The sequence below is a fragment of the Arvicola amphibius genome, chromosome 2 (assembly GCF_903992535.2).
Source record: "Arvicola amphibius chromosome 2, mArvAmp1.2, whole genome shotgun sequence".
Classification (NCBI taxonomy): Eukaryota; Metazoa; Chordata; class Mammalia; order Rodentia; family Cricetidae; genus Arvicola; species Arvicola amphibius.
In genome coordinates, this window is record NC_052048.2 from 15,762,086 (window position 1) to 15,777,817 (window position 15,732).

At 45.1% G+C, this 15,732-nt stretch overlaps 1 pseudogene; it reads left to right on the top strand.

The window, feature by feature from the left end:
• Window positions 1-10,919: 10,919 nt before the first annotated feature.
• LOC119806277 lies at window positions 10,920-11,778 on the top strand (annotated as a pseudogene).
• The last annotated feature ends 3,954 nt before the right edge of the window (window positions 11,779-15,732 follow it).

Here is a 15,732-nt window from a genome sequence, read left to right on the forward strand (position 1 = left end):
AGGTTTAGTATCTCAAAAGAAACGTCCAAAGGGACAGGACGGGGTTGTTGTCTTCCGCATTGTAAGAATTGAAACACAATCTAAATTCCTATCGCGAGAAAAGGGGCCAGGGGAGCATCCAAAACACAGAGAATTGTGCTGCTCACTGTGTGTGTGTGTGTGTGTGTGTGTGTGTGTGTGTATGTACGCACACACGTACATGTGTATGCAGGTGTACATGTGCCTGTGGAAGCCAACAGGTGACAGTGTCCTGCTTTCGTCTCTGTTGCCGTGAGAAAATGCCCTGACGAGATGTAATGTAGAAGTAAAACTTAGTTTAGCTCGCCATTCCACACTCCAGTCCATCCCAGCAGGGGGTCAAAGTGGTGGGAACCTAAAATATCTAGTGACGTCATATCCACGTCGAGAGTAAAGGGAGCTGCATGCATGCCTACACTCAGCTAGCTTTCTCTAACTCTGTGTCTAGGGCTCATAGCCCAGGATGGTGCCATCTACATTGAGGTTGGGTCTTCCCACATTGAGTAAGGCAAGCAGGACAGTCCCCCACAAACACACCCACTGATCAGCCTGAGCTAGCTGATGCCTCAGGGAGACTCTCTTCCCACATGACTATAGGCTGTGTCAGGATAGCAACAAAAAATGACCATCACATGAGATGTCTTCCTCAGTTTCTCCCTACCATGGCCTCTCACTGAACCTGAAACTTTAGGCCAGTGAACCCCAGGGATCCTCTTGTCTCCTTTTTAAATGGGTGCTGCATATTGAAATTGGGTCTTGGTGTTTTCATGGCAAGCATTTTGCAGAATAAGCAATGTTCTCAGTTTTGTTGTTTGTTGCTGCTATTTTGAGACAGGGTCTCATGTAATCCAAGCTAGCTTCAACTCACTATAAAGTTAAGGATGACTTTAAATTGCTATTCTTGCCTATACTGCCCAATGACTAGGGTTTGTATTTCCTATTTATTTATTTTTAGGTGCTATTTTCCCCTGGTTTTTTGAGACAGCATTTCTCTGTAGTTTTGGAACCTGTCCTGGAACTAGCTCTTGTAGACCAGGCTGACCTCATACTCACAGAGATCCCCCTGCCTCTGCGTCCCGAGCGCTGCGATTAAAGTTGTGTGCCACCACTGCCCAGCTGATACATTGGTGTTTTGCTTGCATGTATATCTGAATGCTATCTTAAGGTATCTGCCGTCATTCATTCTCATGACATGGCTGAAGTATCTCAAGAGCCATTGCCATATCCTGTAGTTTACTTCCTTCTGTAGATGGAGATGTTTCTTAATGTCATTGTTGTGCAGCCTATCTCTTCATGTGATGCCTAGAATCCTCCTGAGACATGCCATCTCAAACACATTCAGCCGCTGTTCTCATTGTCCAGATTTTGAAGATGTAAAGAAGGCAGCTCAAGATAGCACTGTTGCATGAAGAGGGAGGGCCCTTTGTTTGTCCTGGCCACCTGGCTTGCTTACACCCAAAATAACCACACAGAAACTGTATTCATTAAATCACTGCCTGGCCCATTATCTATAGCCTCTTATTGGCTAACCCTCACATCTTGATTTAACCCATTTCTATTAATCTGTATATCACCACAAGGTCGTGGTTTACTGGGAAAGATTCAGCGGCTCCATGGCAGTTCTCTGACTCTTGCTTTCTTCCTCCCAGAATTCAGCTCTGTCTCCTCCACCTACCTAAGTTCCACCCTATCAACTAGGCCAAGACAGTTTCTTTATTCATTATCCAATGAAAGCAACACATGAACAGAAGAACCTCCTACACCACAACACTGCTTGGAGAAGTGCACGGGATAAGGTGAAGAGGAAGACCTATAAAACACTGGATAGACAGCATAAAGGGAAACTGTGGAACCTTGAGTATAACAACAACACAAGTATCTAGGAAGCCCAGCATAGGAACAACTGGAGAACCATCATAAATGAGCTGAATTTGAGAGGGAACAAGAGGAGTGAAGGGAGGACATGGGAAGGGATGGAGAGAGGAAAGAGAAGGGAGAAAACGGTGCAATTACATTTTAAAAGAAAAATAAAATTTTTCAGAAAGAAAGACAGGAGCAGTCTGAGAAACAGTGTCTCAAAAAGCAAACTGAAACAAAAGTTGCTGAAAGGACAAACAGCATCCTGCTGTACTCAGATGAAGTGCCTACAACACGTAGGGAAGGCTAAGTGTGGTGGTTTGGGTATAACAGCCCCCATAAGCTTACAGGGAGTGGCTCTCTTAGGAAGTGTGTCACTGTGGGGGCAGGCTTTGAGGCTTCATATGTGCTTAATCTACAGTGGGTGCCTCAGTGCACTTCCTGCTGCCTTTGGATCAAGGGGTAGTTCCTTCTCCACTCTCAGCTCCTTCTCCAGCACCATGTCTGTCTGCACGCTGCCGTGTTCCACCATGGTGATAGTGGAATAGACCACTGCAACTGTAAGCACCTCAATTATGTGTTTTCCTTTATAAGAGTCGCCGTGGCCTTGGTGTCTCTTCACAAATAATAGAAACCATAACTAAGACGATAAGGAATTTAGCAAGTATAAATGTTTGGAAAGGTGGAAAAGTTGTAAGAAATGGGCTGAGAATATATCTCAGTTGGTAGGGTAGTTGCCTAGAATGCACGAACCAGATAAAACTAGGAGTGGTGGTGAATAGTTGCGGAAAATTTGTTTATCTATGCAAGGATCTGTTGCATTTGCTTAACTATGTAAAGGTGTGCTACATTTGTTAACTATGTAAAGGTATGTTCATTTGCTTAACTATGTAAAGGCTGTTGCATTTGCTTAACTATGTAAAGGTGTGCTACATTTGTTAACTATGTAAAGGTATGTTCATTTGCTTAACTATGTAAAGGCTGTTGCATTTGCTTAACTATGTAAAGGTGTGCTACATTTGTTAACTATGTAAAGGTATGTTCATTTGCTTAACTATGTAAAGGCTGTTGCATTTGTTTAACTATGTAAAGGTGTGTTTCTGTTTTACCTGGCCTGCCTAAGGCACTTGATTGGTCTCATAAAAGGTTGGATGGCCAATAGCGAAGGAGGAGTTATAGACAGAACTTCCAGGCAGGGAGAGAAGTAGGAAGAGAAATTTAGGCTTGAGAAGAAAGAAGGGAAGCCAGGGCCAGACAGACACAGAAGAAGGAATGTAGGGCATTCAGAATGAAGGAAAGGTAAAAAGCCTCAAGGCAAAGCATAGATGAACAGACACGAGTTAAATTAATTATATATATATATATATATATACACATATATGTGTGTGTATGTATGTATATATATATATATACATATATATATAAAGAGCTAGTGGGGCATGCCCAAGCTAAGGCTTAGCATTCATAGTCAATAATTAAGTCTCCATGTCTTTATTTGGGAGCTGGTTGGTGGTCCAAAAAAAAATGCTAACTACACGTACCTGTAATCATAGTACCCTGGAAGTAGAAGCAGAAGAACAGAAGATCTGTAGTTCAAGGTTATCTTTGGCTATATCAGAAAGTTAATTTTAATTAATTTAATTAAATAAATTAAATGTATTTATCATATACAATTAATTGTATAATTAATATATAATTACTAAATATATAATATAATTATAATAAATCAAATTAAAGAAAAAGAGGCCATGATTTTGAGAGAGGACAAGGAGAGTCATGGGAAGAGATGGAAAGAGGAAATGGAAAGGGGAAATGAGGAAATTACTTATTTTAATTTCAAAAAGATAAATTATTAAATAAATAAGCATGTTTCTTTTTTTTAAAATGTCGAGGACTAGAGAGGTGGCTCAGCATGCAAGAACACTTGCTGCTCTTCCGGAGGACCTGCGCTTGGTTGCCAGCACCCGTTCCAGGTCCCTCCAACTCCAGCTCCATGACCGGACTCCCTCCAGCTCTCACCGGTACCCAAGCACACATGGCGCGCACACACAGACACAAACGCATGAGTGAACATTTAAAATGAGCTTTTAAAAAACTGAGTTGGGGAGGTGACTTAGGAGTAAGAAAGTGTACTATATAAATAATATGAGCTCCTGTGTTTGAGTCCCCAGCACCCATATAAAAAAAAGCCAAGTATGGCCACATGCGCCTGTAACCCCAGTTGTGGGGCAGAGAAAGGCAGATGCTGGCAGCTACCTGGCCAGTCAGCCTCACCAAAACAGTAAACTTTCAGTTCAGGGAAAAACTGTCCTGCAGCACCAAGGCAGAGAGCAACAGGGAAAGTCACCAGATATAAACCTCTGGCCTCCACCTTGGGTGCCCATGAACTGTACACACACACACACACACACACACACACACACACACACACACACACACACAGAGTGAGAGGGTTTGAGGGGACAATGAATTAAAATGACAATTGCATTTTTTAAAAAAAGCATTCCATGCAGCTCTGGAATGTTTGACTGATACCTGGACATAGCCAAGCCATGCTGACACATCACACAGCTTGTTCTCCAAGGCTCAAAATCCATTTGTTCATGGATCCAAGGGAACTTTCTCTACTTCGGGCTTCCTCCAGAAGACATATATGGATTACCCAGAATCCCTCCTCATCTGTTTAGTACATCTAGTAGTTCCGGGTGGCAGTCTTGTCCCAGAATCGTCTTTGTAGACTGGCTTGTCTGAGAGCAACTGCGAAGCAGTTCTCACTGCCTGGGAAGGAGAAACTTAGGGAATCTGGTCAGTTTCAGGGAACCCTCCCCCCACCCCAGCCAAGCTATTTTGAGTTTAGTTCCTGACTTAATGTGTTTCCCTGCAGGATGAAGTGTTTCACCTCCCTGTAACATCTTATTTAAACTATCGGCCTGTTTCATCTCCCTTTTTATATCCTATGCCTTAAGGAGTTTCTCTCCAAAATGAAAGACATTAACTAGGAAGAAATTGCTTCACAGCAGGCCAGAGCTGTCATCTGGTGTCCTTCTGTGCCACTCTCTGTCTTTATGCCTCTCTCTGATCACAGGGCTTAGCATTTTCCAGCTAGGCTGGCTGACCAGCAAGCCCCAGAAATTTTCCCATTCCCTCCCATCCCAGCGCTGGGGTGACAATATGCATGACCACACCCAGCTTTTATGTATGTGCTGAGAATCCAGATTCAGGTTCTCATGCAGCAAACATCCTTTCCCTCTTTTGAGCCTGTCTCCAGCCCTCATTCATTTATTTGCTGCCCATTTTTTATTATAAGTATCTACACAATTCATACAGGATACAGGAGGATCAGCACTGAGATGAAAATAACAAAAGCACACCACTTTTATGTCCTGTATTAAAAAATTCAGCAAGTCGGGTGATGGCAGCACATACCTTTAATCCCAGCACTGAGGAAGCAGAGGCAGGCAAATCTTTGTGAGTTCGAGGCCAGCCTGGTCTACAAAGTAAATTCCAGGACAGCCAGAGCTGTTACACAGAGAAACCCTGTCTTGGGGGTGGAAGAAGAAACTTCCATAACACAATGTCAATCTTGTTGAGAAAAAACAAGCTTTAACACAAAGTTACTCTTTCCAAGAATGCAGATGATATTGTACACTGTGTTTGGGGTCTTAGTGGCTCCCTGGTTAGAAGGGCGGGGGTAGTTTAGTTTTAAGTGTTACAGCTCTGAAGAGGAAGGTTTCCCCAACGCAGCTCTGAAGAAAGAGGTAGCCTGGCAGCCTGTAGTTAATACCACAGAGTCACACCACACAGCAAACCTCACGCAAGAGATATATTGGGGAAAACACTGAAGGATGGCTCTCTCTGCTCCTGCGAGAATCAGCAGGGAAACTGAGTAAGAGGCAGGCTCATAAATGACTTCTTGGGGGTGGAGTTTTCGAGGGTGGGGATCAATGAGATTTCAAGTCCTAAGCTTGGGGTGAACCCGGGGCTTGGTGGGTTTTCAAGCTCACGGATTTGTGGGATTTCAAGCCCTGGGATTGAGCTCAGAGACTTTCTAGGCTACAATAGAGGCTGTGGGTGGTTCACAGGGGTGCTTTTATTCCCACGGCTGTGGAAGGATTTGACCACAGATGCATCAAGCAAGAAGGCAAAGACCACCATATAGAAGACATACGATTCATTTTTATCAAGTTTCTAGGAAGAATGGGACAGGCAAAGCATGGTTATGGTGGCACACACCAGTAGGGTGTTGATGGAGTGAAGGAGGATCATACATTCAGGTGTCCCCAGGGCTCCACTGTGTGGACAGGCAAGACGCCTCAGCAGGCTAAAGTGCTGGCTGTCCAAGCCTGCTGACCCGAGTTTGATCCCTGAAACCCACATAGAGGGAGAGGAGGAGCTATGACTCCACAAAGGTGTCTTCCATGTCCTCCACACAAGTGGCCAATGGCATAGGCACCCACATGAATGCACAATGACAATAAGTTCTTAAATTAAAAAAATCGAAATTTTGGGCCAATAAGATATCTCAGTGAATTAAGTTAAGGTGCATGCCACTAAGCCTGGACACTTAGAGTCAAAGGAGATAACTCATATCCACAAGATGGCCTCTGATCGACACATACACACACATACAAACACACACAGAGTGTAGCACATCAGTGCCCCTGCACATGAAAAAACACAGATAAATAAACAAATGTAATTGTTTAAAATTTTTAAAGATAGGAATGGTGGATGATACATACCTTTACTATCAGCACTCCAGAGGCAGAGGCAGGCAGATCTCTGTAAGTTCTTTGTTAACACGATCTACATATTGAGTTCCAAACTAGTCAGAGATACATAGTGAGGCCCTACCTAAAACAAAGAAACAAAGCCACAATTCCTGGAAAGGAGCTCCAGCAAAATCATGCCTATGGGAGGGATGGGGAGATGGCTCAACAGTTAAGAGCATTTGCTAGTCAGTCATCAGGACTGGGGTTTGGATCCCAGCACTCATGCAACAAGAGGCAGCTCCAACTCCAAGAGACCCATACATGCACAGGCACATATATCACCCACATGCACACATGCACACATACACAAATAAATAAAATTAAATCTTAGTATACAACTGAACCTTAAATTTTTTAAAATCACATAAACAGATTCAAGGGGCCTAGCATAGTGGTTCATGCCTGTAATCCGAGCTCTAGGGGAGGAGAAGCAGAATTTCTGTAAAATTGAGACCATCCTGGGCTACACCCACAGAGTCAATATCAAACCGTCGAAGTCAGTTGTGCAGAAATTGTGTCCCCACCAAGATGCTGGCTGACCGATGTCCCAGATGTATTGCCTGTGAACGCAATTTGAGTTCACAGAGCTATGCTAAGCAATTGGCTGATTTCAGGTCTGTGGCACTGCACGTATCTCTGTGAGAATCTACCAGAGCCAGTGACAGTATCTTCTTGCCCAGTTCAGACGTGTCCAGCACTGCTTCTCCCACCATACCTCTCCTCTGAGGAGCTGCTCCTTCCAGCCGTTTCATTTCCGTGTTCCTGTGAACCCTAGGGTCAGCACCACCCTGCTGCAGTGAGTGTGAACCCTGCCTGGCGAGGCCTCCACAGCTGTCCCGAGGGTTGTTATTCCAGTGCCTGCCTGGACCGTGCAGGCGGCCTGCGAGCTCCGTACACTGTGGTGAGGTTACGCGCGTGCCCTACCACGGCGAGCTTTTTAAGTGGGTGCCAGAGATTTGAATTCTGGTCTTCACCTTTGCACAACTGACCCACGGAGCCATCTTCCCAACTCCCAGAGCACTGATTCTTGGGTCTTGTGAATTCAAATTTAATTCATTTACCCTTCCCACCTCTGCCCTTGGGGAAAACTCAAAACAACATAAAAGAAGATTGAAAACGAGGGCCGTTTGTTTGCTTATCTCGTCCTAGCACTAGCTCATTGAACATGAATCTCTGGTGATTGCTTTGTGGTCCATGAAGAGCCAAGCTGTCCCACAGTTAAACAAACAGCAAAAGCCCCAGCAAGGTTCCTTCTCCCTAATATCTAAAAAGGCAACTCACGAAAAGATGCCCCTCCTAACTAAACCCCCACCCAAGCTATAATAGACTATAAGGCTTCCCCACCCTGCTGACCCCTGCTAAGGCCCTAGCAGGTCCCAGTGCCCCTTGCCAAGGCCCTCCAAACTCCTGAATGGCTTTTTCAAGGTCTTCTCCCCAGGCCACAGCTGTCACAAGCTGACTGCGCCGTCATAAAAACCTACCTGGCCCAAGATAAACCTATACAAACCGCCAGCCTGAGATAAACACCCCTCACTTGAAAGGGACGGCTCCAGGACCAAGGCCAATTTCTGGCCTCTCCAGAACCGTTGGGCTCTCTGTGTTTATTCTCTTGTTGCTCCCTAATTGTGTTTATTTCTTACTTATCAATTTTCTGACCAATGCCCTGAACGCTGGAACGTTGACAGGGTGCCCAGGGAACTAATTACACCCCTCCTCGGAGTTTTAAACAAAGCCAAACAAGACAGAGGAATGGAAGGTGGCGCCAGATCATTGTTTATCCCTGATGGAGCTGGGTTGCTGAGCGTGGTTTAATGTGAGACTCAGAAGTTTCCCAGCATCATGCTGATAACTAAGATTCAGCAGTTTGAAGCTTGACTTGGGAAGAGCCCCAAATGTGCCAATTAAACCACCAGCCCAAGGGCAGAGCTAGGAAATGGGGCTGGGAGAGCCAGGCTGATACTAACACAACCCAACTCTCTTTACCTGGGACGATCTCTTGGTTTGTTTTGATTTGTTTTGTTTTTGAGACAAGGTCTCATCTATCGCAGGCTGGCCTTAAACTTGACTGTGGCGGAGACTGACCTTGAACTTCTGATCTTTCCTGCCTCCACCTCCTGAGTGCTGAGATCACAGCTTGGAGATGCTACATGGTTTACGGGATTTGGGGATCAAACCCAGGACTTAGTGCTGGTGAGGCAGGTATTCTAGTAACTGAGTTACAGCCCCAGCTTTGGTTCAGTTTTTTATTATTGTGGTGGATGTGTGAATGTGTGATAACCTAGCACGTGTATGGAGAGCAAAGAAGAACTTTGTGGAGTTGGTGCTCTCCTTCCACCTTTTCTGGGGCTGTGGGTTCCGAACTCGGGTCATGAGGGTTACCCACAAGTGCTTTACCCACTGAGCCATCTACTTGCCCTTTGGTTGGTGTTTTGGGTTTTGTTGTTTGAAACAGGGTTTTACTGTGCTCCTGAGGCCGGTCTAGAATTCCGTAGATAGGCTGGACTGGTTGTTCTAGCTCCTGCTGAAAAACAGCTTTTGTTTGAATATCCCACGCCACTCCATGGCTATCAAAGGGTTGGACATTCTAAACAAGCATTCTTTTTTTCTTTTTTTAAAATATTTTATTTATTTATTATGTATACAATATTCTGTCTGTTTGTATGCCTGCAGGCCAGAAGAGGGCACCAGACCTCATTGCAGATGGTTGTGAGCCACCATGTGGTTGCTGGTAATTGAACTCAGGACCTCTGGAAGAACAGGCAATGCCCTTAACCTCTGAGCCATCTCTCCAGCCCCTAAACAAGCATTCTACCACTAAGGTAACCACCACCATCACCCCCAAAGGTGTTTTACTGATAAAATACGCATTTGTATTATGTCACTATAGTTAAATCTTTTAACTAGCCAGACATGGCTGCAGTAGCCTATAATCCCAGGGAAGAGGAGGGCAGACAAGAAGAGCACGAAAAGGAATAAAGAAAAGGGAGAGTTGGTTTGAGGCCAGCCTGGGCTCCACAGCAAGACACTATCACAATCGATCAGTTATTCCTTAACCAATCAATCAATTAAAGAGAATTTACCAAGTGGCCATGGAGTGGCTAGCTGACATCACTTGGAGATAGCGGACATACCACTGGAAGCCTTGCTGTACCCAGGCAGGCATTGAGTTCTTGGTAATCCTCCTGCCTCAGCCTCCTGAGTTCTGAACCGCAGCTGTGTGCCACCCAACCCAACTTGAACATTTAAAGAAGCAAAGAGAATGTGAAAAGGAAGAAAACCTCCTTTAAACTATTATTTGCATTTCTTTCTCTCCCTTCAAAAACCGTGTAGCTAACCCATCCCCGCTCCTCCTCTACTCACCTTTCCTCCCGTCTCAGCTTCCTGTACAACTCCCTTCTAAGCATCACCCTCTTTTGTGTTGGGAAGAGCCTTCTGGCCTCCTCTCCACGCTCTAGTTCTCCTCTCTGCCAACGACCCCGCTTAACAAAGGCGCTCTAGGGAGCACACGGCACAAAGCGCGAATTCTTCTTGTAGACAAGAAGAGAGGTGTTGGCAGTGCACCATTTTAACACTGTATCTTCCATTACGCAGGCAGAAAACAAAATTCCAAGTAGACCAGAACCCAGTGGGGAAGGAAAGGCAATGTCAGGGTCTCCCCGGGATGTGAGCAGGGCAGACACAAGTTTGCTGTGATGGCGGTAGAGAGGTACCAGAAATCTTGCGCTAAGGCAGGCGGTGCATAAAACCAGATTCCTCATTCATCCAGGTCCCGTCTGCAGGCCAGGAGCTGGAGAAGGATCTCCAGAGATGCTGGGCAGGGGCCCAAGATGAAGAGTGGGAAGTAAAAGCATTCCATAAATACACAGCAAGCGTGGATCCCATTGACGCTGACAGATTCTGGAAATGACAAGCAGAGACAGCACTAGAGACATCTAATCAACCCACTAAGCCAGAGCCAGGAGCAGGAATCCAAACAGCTCCCAACTCTTGATACTTTTCATTCACATTTAAGAAGATCGCCAGCCCTCTGCGTCTGTAAATTCCACATGCGTGGGTTCAGCCAACTGTTGGTGGGAAACATTTGCGTCCGCACTGAACTGGATAGATTTTTATTCTTGTTGTCCCCTAAACAGTACAGGATAACTGTATACCGTTTGTTTACATTATGGTGGGTATCACATAGACATGGACACATAAATACGATAAAAATGCATCTTAAAAAAAAAACACACACACACAATCAAGCTTCTTTTTTTTTCCGGAAAACACCAAATGGCGTCTGACACCGGTTCAGCAGGAGGGCCTGGGGGACCCAGGATCAGGAGAACGTGGTGGCTTCTATGAAGGGTTCAGCAGAGGTCTTAGAGGCTGCAGTCGTGGTCATGGCTGAGGCCATGGAGCTCATAGAGTAAAGCTGAAGACAAAGAGTGGATCCGGTCACCAAGATGGGCCGCCTGGTTAAGGATGTGAAGACCAAGTCCTTGGAGGAGATCTACCTGTTCTCCTTGTCCATTAAGGAATCCGAGATTATTGACTTTTCCTGGGAGCATCCCTAAAGGATGTGGTTCTAAAGATCATGCCAGTGCAGATGCAGACTCGGACTGGCCAGTGGACCAGGTTCAAGGCTTTTGTCACTACTGGGGACTACAATGGCCATGTTGGTCTTGGTGTTAAGGGCTCCAAGGAGGTAGCCCCTGCCATCCAAGGGGCCATCATCCTGGCCAAGCTTTCCATTGCCCTGTGCAGAGAGGTTACTGGGGGAACAAGACCGGAAAGTCTCACACTGTTCCATGCAAAGTGGCAGGCCACTGTGGCTCTGTGTTGGTACATCTCATCCCTGCCCCCAGAGGCAGTTGGCATGGTTTCTGCTCCTGTGCCCAAGAAGCTACTGATAATGGGCAGTAATGATGACTGCTACACATCAGCCAGGGGCCGCATTGCCACTCTGGGTAACTTTGCCAAGGCCAGCTTTGATGCCATCTCTAAGACCTACAGCTACCTGACCTCCGACCTCTGGAAAGAGACTGTGTTCACCAAGTCTCCTTATCAGGAACTCACTGACCATCTTGTGAAAACCCACACCAGTGTTTCTGTTCAAAGGACCCAGGTTCCAGCTCTGGCCACCACATAATGGTTTTTATACAAGAAAAATAAAGTGAATTAAGTCTGTTAAAACACACATACACACACCACAAAGTTTTCTCTTAGCTTCCTTGACAGGGCATGTTTGCCTTTGTGAATTTTTTTCTCTTGTCTTAGAGGTCAACCCTGGCACCACTGCAACCAAGATACTGGAAAATTCTACCAGCCCAAGTGTCTTAGGGTTTCTATTGCAGTGATAAAACACCCTGACCAATAAAGCAAAAATTAATTAACTAATTAATTTTAAAAGTTAAAAAAAGGCAGCCTACAATTTACAATCCCAGAGAACCAAGAACAAAGAGGACCCTAAGAGAGACATTCATAAATCTAATGTACATGGGAAGTATAAAAAGACAAGATTCCTGAGTAAATTGGGAGCATGGGGACCATGGGAGAGGATAGGAAGGGAGGGGAGCAGAGAAAAATATATAACTCAATAAAAACAATTTTGAAAATGTAATAACAACAAAAAAGAGTCTTCACTGCAGAGGAAGGAAAAATGTGAGCACAAAACTGGAGCAAACATGAGAAGGCTTGTGTGGCCGAGCCATGTCCTTGCTCCCTTCAGATTCGCCCATGAAAAAGGATGCGGTGGGGGTGGGGAAGACATGAGGTTCTCCACTGAATTGCTCATTCTGACTCAGAATTCTTACCTAATGCTCTTATAACTCCTGGGACATCAATTTCACAAGCAAGAAAACTAGCTAGGAAGGCAATGCTTAAGCTTACATTATACTTTGTTAAAAAAATATAATGCCAAAATAAAATTGAACCTATCACACACACAAACACACACACACACCCCAAAACGCAAAAACAAACAAAAAAACTCCCTGACGGAAAGCAATTTGGAGAGGAGGAGACGGTTTATTTCAGCGTACAGTTCCACATCACAGCCCATCATCAAAGGAAGTCCTAGCAGGGACCTGGAGGCAGGACCTGAAGCAGAGGCCATGGATGAACTCTGCTTACCGCCTTGCCTCTCACAGCTTGCTCAGCTGGCCTTCTTCTATAACCGAAGGCCACCAGCCCACGGGTGGTACCATCCACAATGTGCTGGGCCCTTTCCACAACAATCATTAATCAAGAAAACACACCACAGGCTTGCCTACAGGCCTTAGCAGGAACATGTCTTTGATCTGGGCCTTCTCTGCCTTGGAAAAAGGCAGTGTTTGAGAAACACTAACACCAGTGTTGACTCAGAACTTGAAAGGGGCGAGTCTTCTTTGAGAAATCCACACCCTCGTTCTTGGTTGAACCTATCACACACTTTCCTCCCGTACACCTTCCTTTCTCTTAACTCTAGGGTTTCGATTCCGCAGTAAACTCTCCCAGCAAACTCCAACTCTGCTCTGAAAACCTTAAACAGTCCACAAAAAGATTCAGACCAAAACTTCTGTGAGCTTGGCATGCCTCTCTTACAACAAAATGTCCTTCATCCTTTGAGAAACGATCTCCCAAGCCTGCTCCTCTCTCCTCAAGGAAAATGACAACCACCATTTTTCTTCTCTTCACAGACACCTTGTAAAGGGGTGTTCTTCTCTCGGCCTCTGGAGGACTGGGGCACAGCGAGATAAAGATGTGTGCCCTGTAGTCATTTAAACACAGCGGGACCGTGAGGTTGTTGTTTTAAATTACGTTTATTATTAGTGCGTGTGCGTGCGTGCCTACGTGCGTGCGTGCGTGCGTGCGTGTGCGTGTGTGTTTGTGCCTGTACATGCCTAGAATTCAGAGGACAACCTTTGGGAATCGGTTCTCTCCCTCCACCACGGGGGTTCCAAGGGACGAATTCAGGTTGTTAGACTTAGCGGCAACCACCTTTACCAACTGAGCTGTCTCATCGCTGTTTATTTCATTTGCTTTTGCTTGGCTTTTGCTTGTTGGGGTATTTTGCGTGTGTATGGTTTGTCACTGGTTTGATTTATTGCTGTGTGACATTCAGGCCTCCCATGGGGGAGAGCCCTGTCCGTCCTGTAAGAGACAGCGTAAGGAGTCGATCCTCCATACTGCATGCTCGATGAACTACAGTGATTCGGGACAGTTTGTGCAGCATAGCCCCTTCTGGACAGTTAATGCTGGGTCGGAATGTGTGTTTCTATGGAAACAATTGTAGGGCTGGAGATGTGGTTCAGTTAGCAGAGTGCTCGCCCAGCATGCATAAAACCCTTGGTTTGAAAACTAGGCACACCTTTAGTTTTGGGACTTAGGAGGTGGAGACAGGGGGATCAGAAATTAAAGGTCATCCTTGGATACACAATGAGTTACAGACTGGCCTGGACAGCATGAGACCCTGTCTCAACAACAAAAAGAGACTATAAAAGATATCAGTGTATCATTTTTCAATAAAATGGCAGGGCATTGCTGGCCAGAAATATTTAATCACCATAAGGTCTTTCAGCTTGGCAGAGTGGAAGGATAAATGTGCGATCAGGTGTCACCCAGAGACAGTTGGCCTTGTTCTCCTCCAGATTATTTATAAGAGTGACAGGTCAGCCTCTGAGCCACACAGGAGTCAGCAAGACCTGGAATTGCCCTTGTTCAGCTGTTCCCTGCGACCCTGAGCCGCAGCTCTGAAACCGTTTCCTTGCCAGGATGGCTGCTTCCCAGAATCTTCATCGGGGTTGAAATATGGATCAGCAGCTTAGCTGCCTGCTTCCAGCACCTCATAAATGGCAGCTATTGTTATCTAGCTGGAGATGGAGAACATGTGCGGAGCAGACTGCATGCTTCAGTTTCCTCCCTCCTGTGTGCAGACCTTAGCAAGATGCAACCCAGGAACACCAGGGAAGCATCGTGCAAACCCTAATATCTGAAGCTGGGCATGGTGACACAAGCCTGTAAACTTAGCTGATGCAGGAGGATCGCCAAGAGTTATGAGCTACATAGTATATAGCAAGCTAACCAGCCTTCATAGCAAGACTGAATTTTAAGAAAAAAAAAGAATAAAAGAAATAAACAGAAACAAAAACAAGCAACAACCACAAAAAAAGAAGAAAAACAAAAGAAAATTACCTTGAACAAACTGATGGTTAACTCATATTACTATAAAATCCTCTGGCAGGCATGCAGATGTCTGTAACTGAATATTCAGTAGCATTTGGGTTCTTGCATGTCATTCTGGTAAAATTAAGGCAAACGATGAGGAGATATGATAAATTAAAAAGATATTTCAGGTAGCATCTGTCCTTCCCTAAGTGAAGGGAAAGGCTGAAGGGCAGTTCTTCAACAGACTTGAAACTTGTGGGTGTACTGAGGCCTCTAAGTCCTTGTGCATGTCAAGTTTGAGGGGGTCCTGACTCATAGTTATAAAGATTCATTTGATTCATATGCATGTTTTTTCTGCATGCATATCATACACCGTTTTGTATCTGGTGCCCAGGGAGGCCAGAAGAGAACTGAAGTTAGAGATGGCTGTGAGCTGCCTCCTGTGTGCTGGGAATCAAACCTGAGTCTTCTGGAAAGAGCACCCTGTGCTCTGACTTCTGACTCATCTCTCCAGCCCCCAACTCATGTTTTAAGAAAACAAAAAGGTGGAAGAGTAAGCTAGCACATTTAGTTCACAAGAGATTTATGCCCTGGAATTGAAATTTATTTTTTAATTTATTATTATTAGTAGTAGTAGTAATAGTAGTTGTGCGTGTGTATGAGAGAGAAAGAGACAGAGACGTGTGATGTGTGTACATCCAGATGTGTGGTATCAAGGTATGAGCAAAGAAGGCAGAAGATAATTCCTGGAAGTCAGTACCGGGGATCAAACTTAGGAAAGCATTTTGACCTGATGAGCCATCTTGTTAGCCCTGGACTTGGGTTTCTCACTGGTTAGGACAGTTGAAGGATGGTAAAATTACACAGGACCTCATACAGGTCCAAGCCAACCTCTGTGTTGCTTTAATACGTGTGCTGTGAGACGGAGCTTTTTATTCCTATCTTTTGAGAAGAGGAT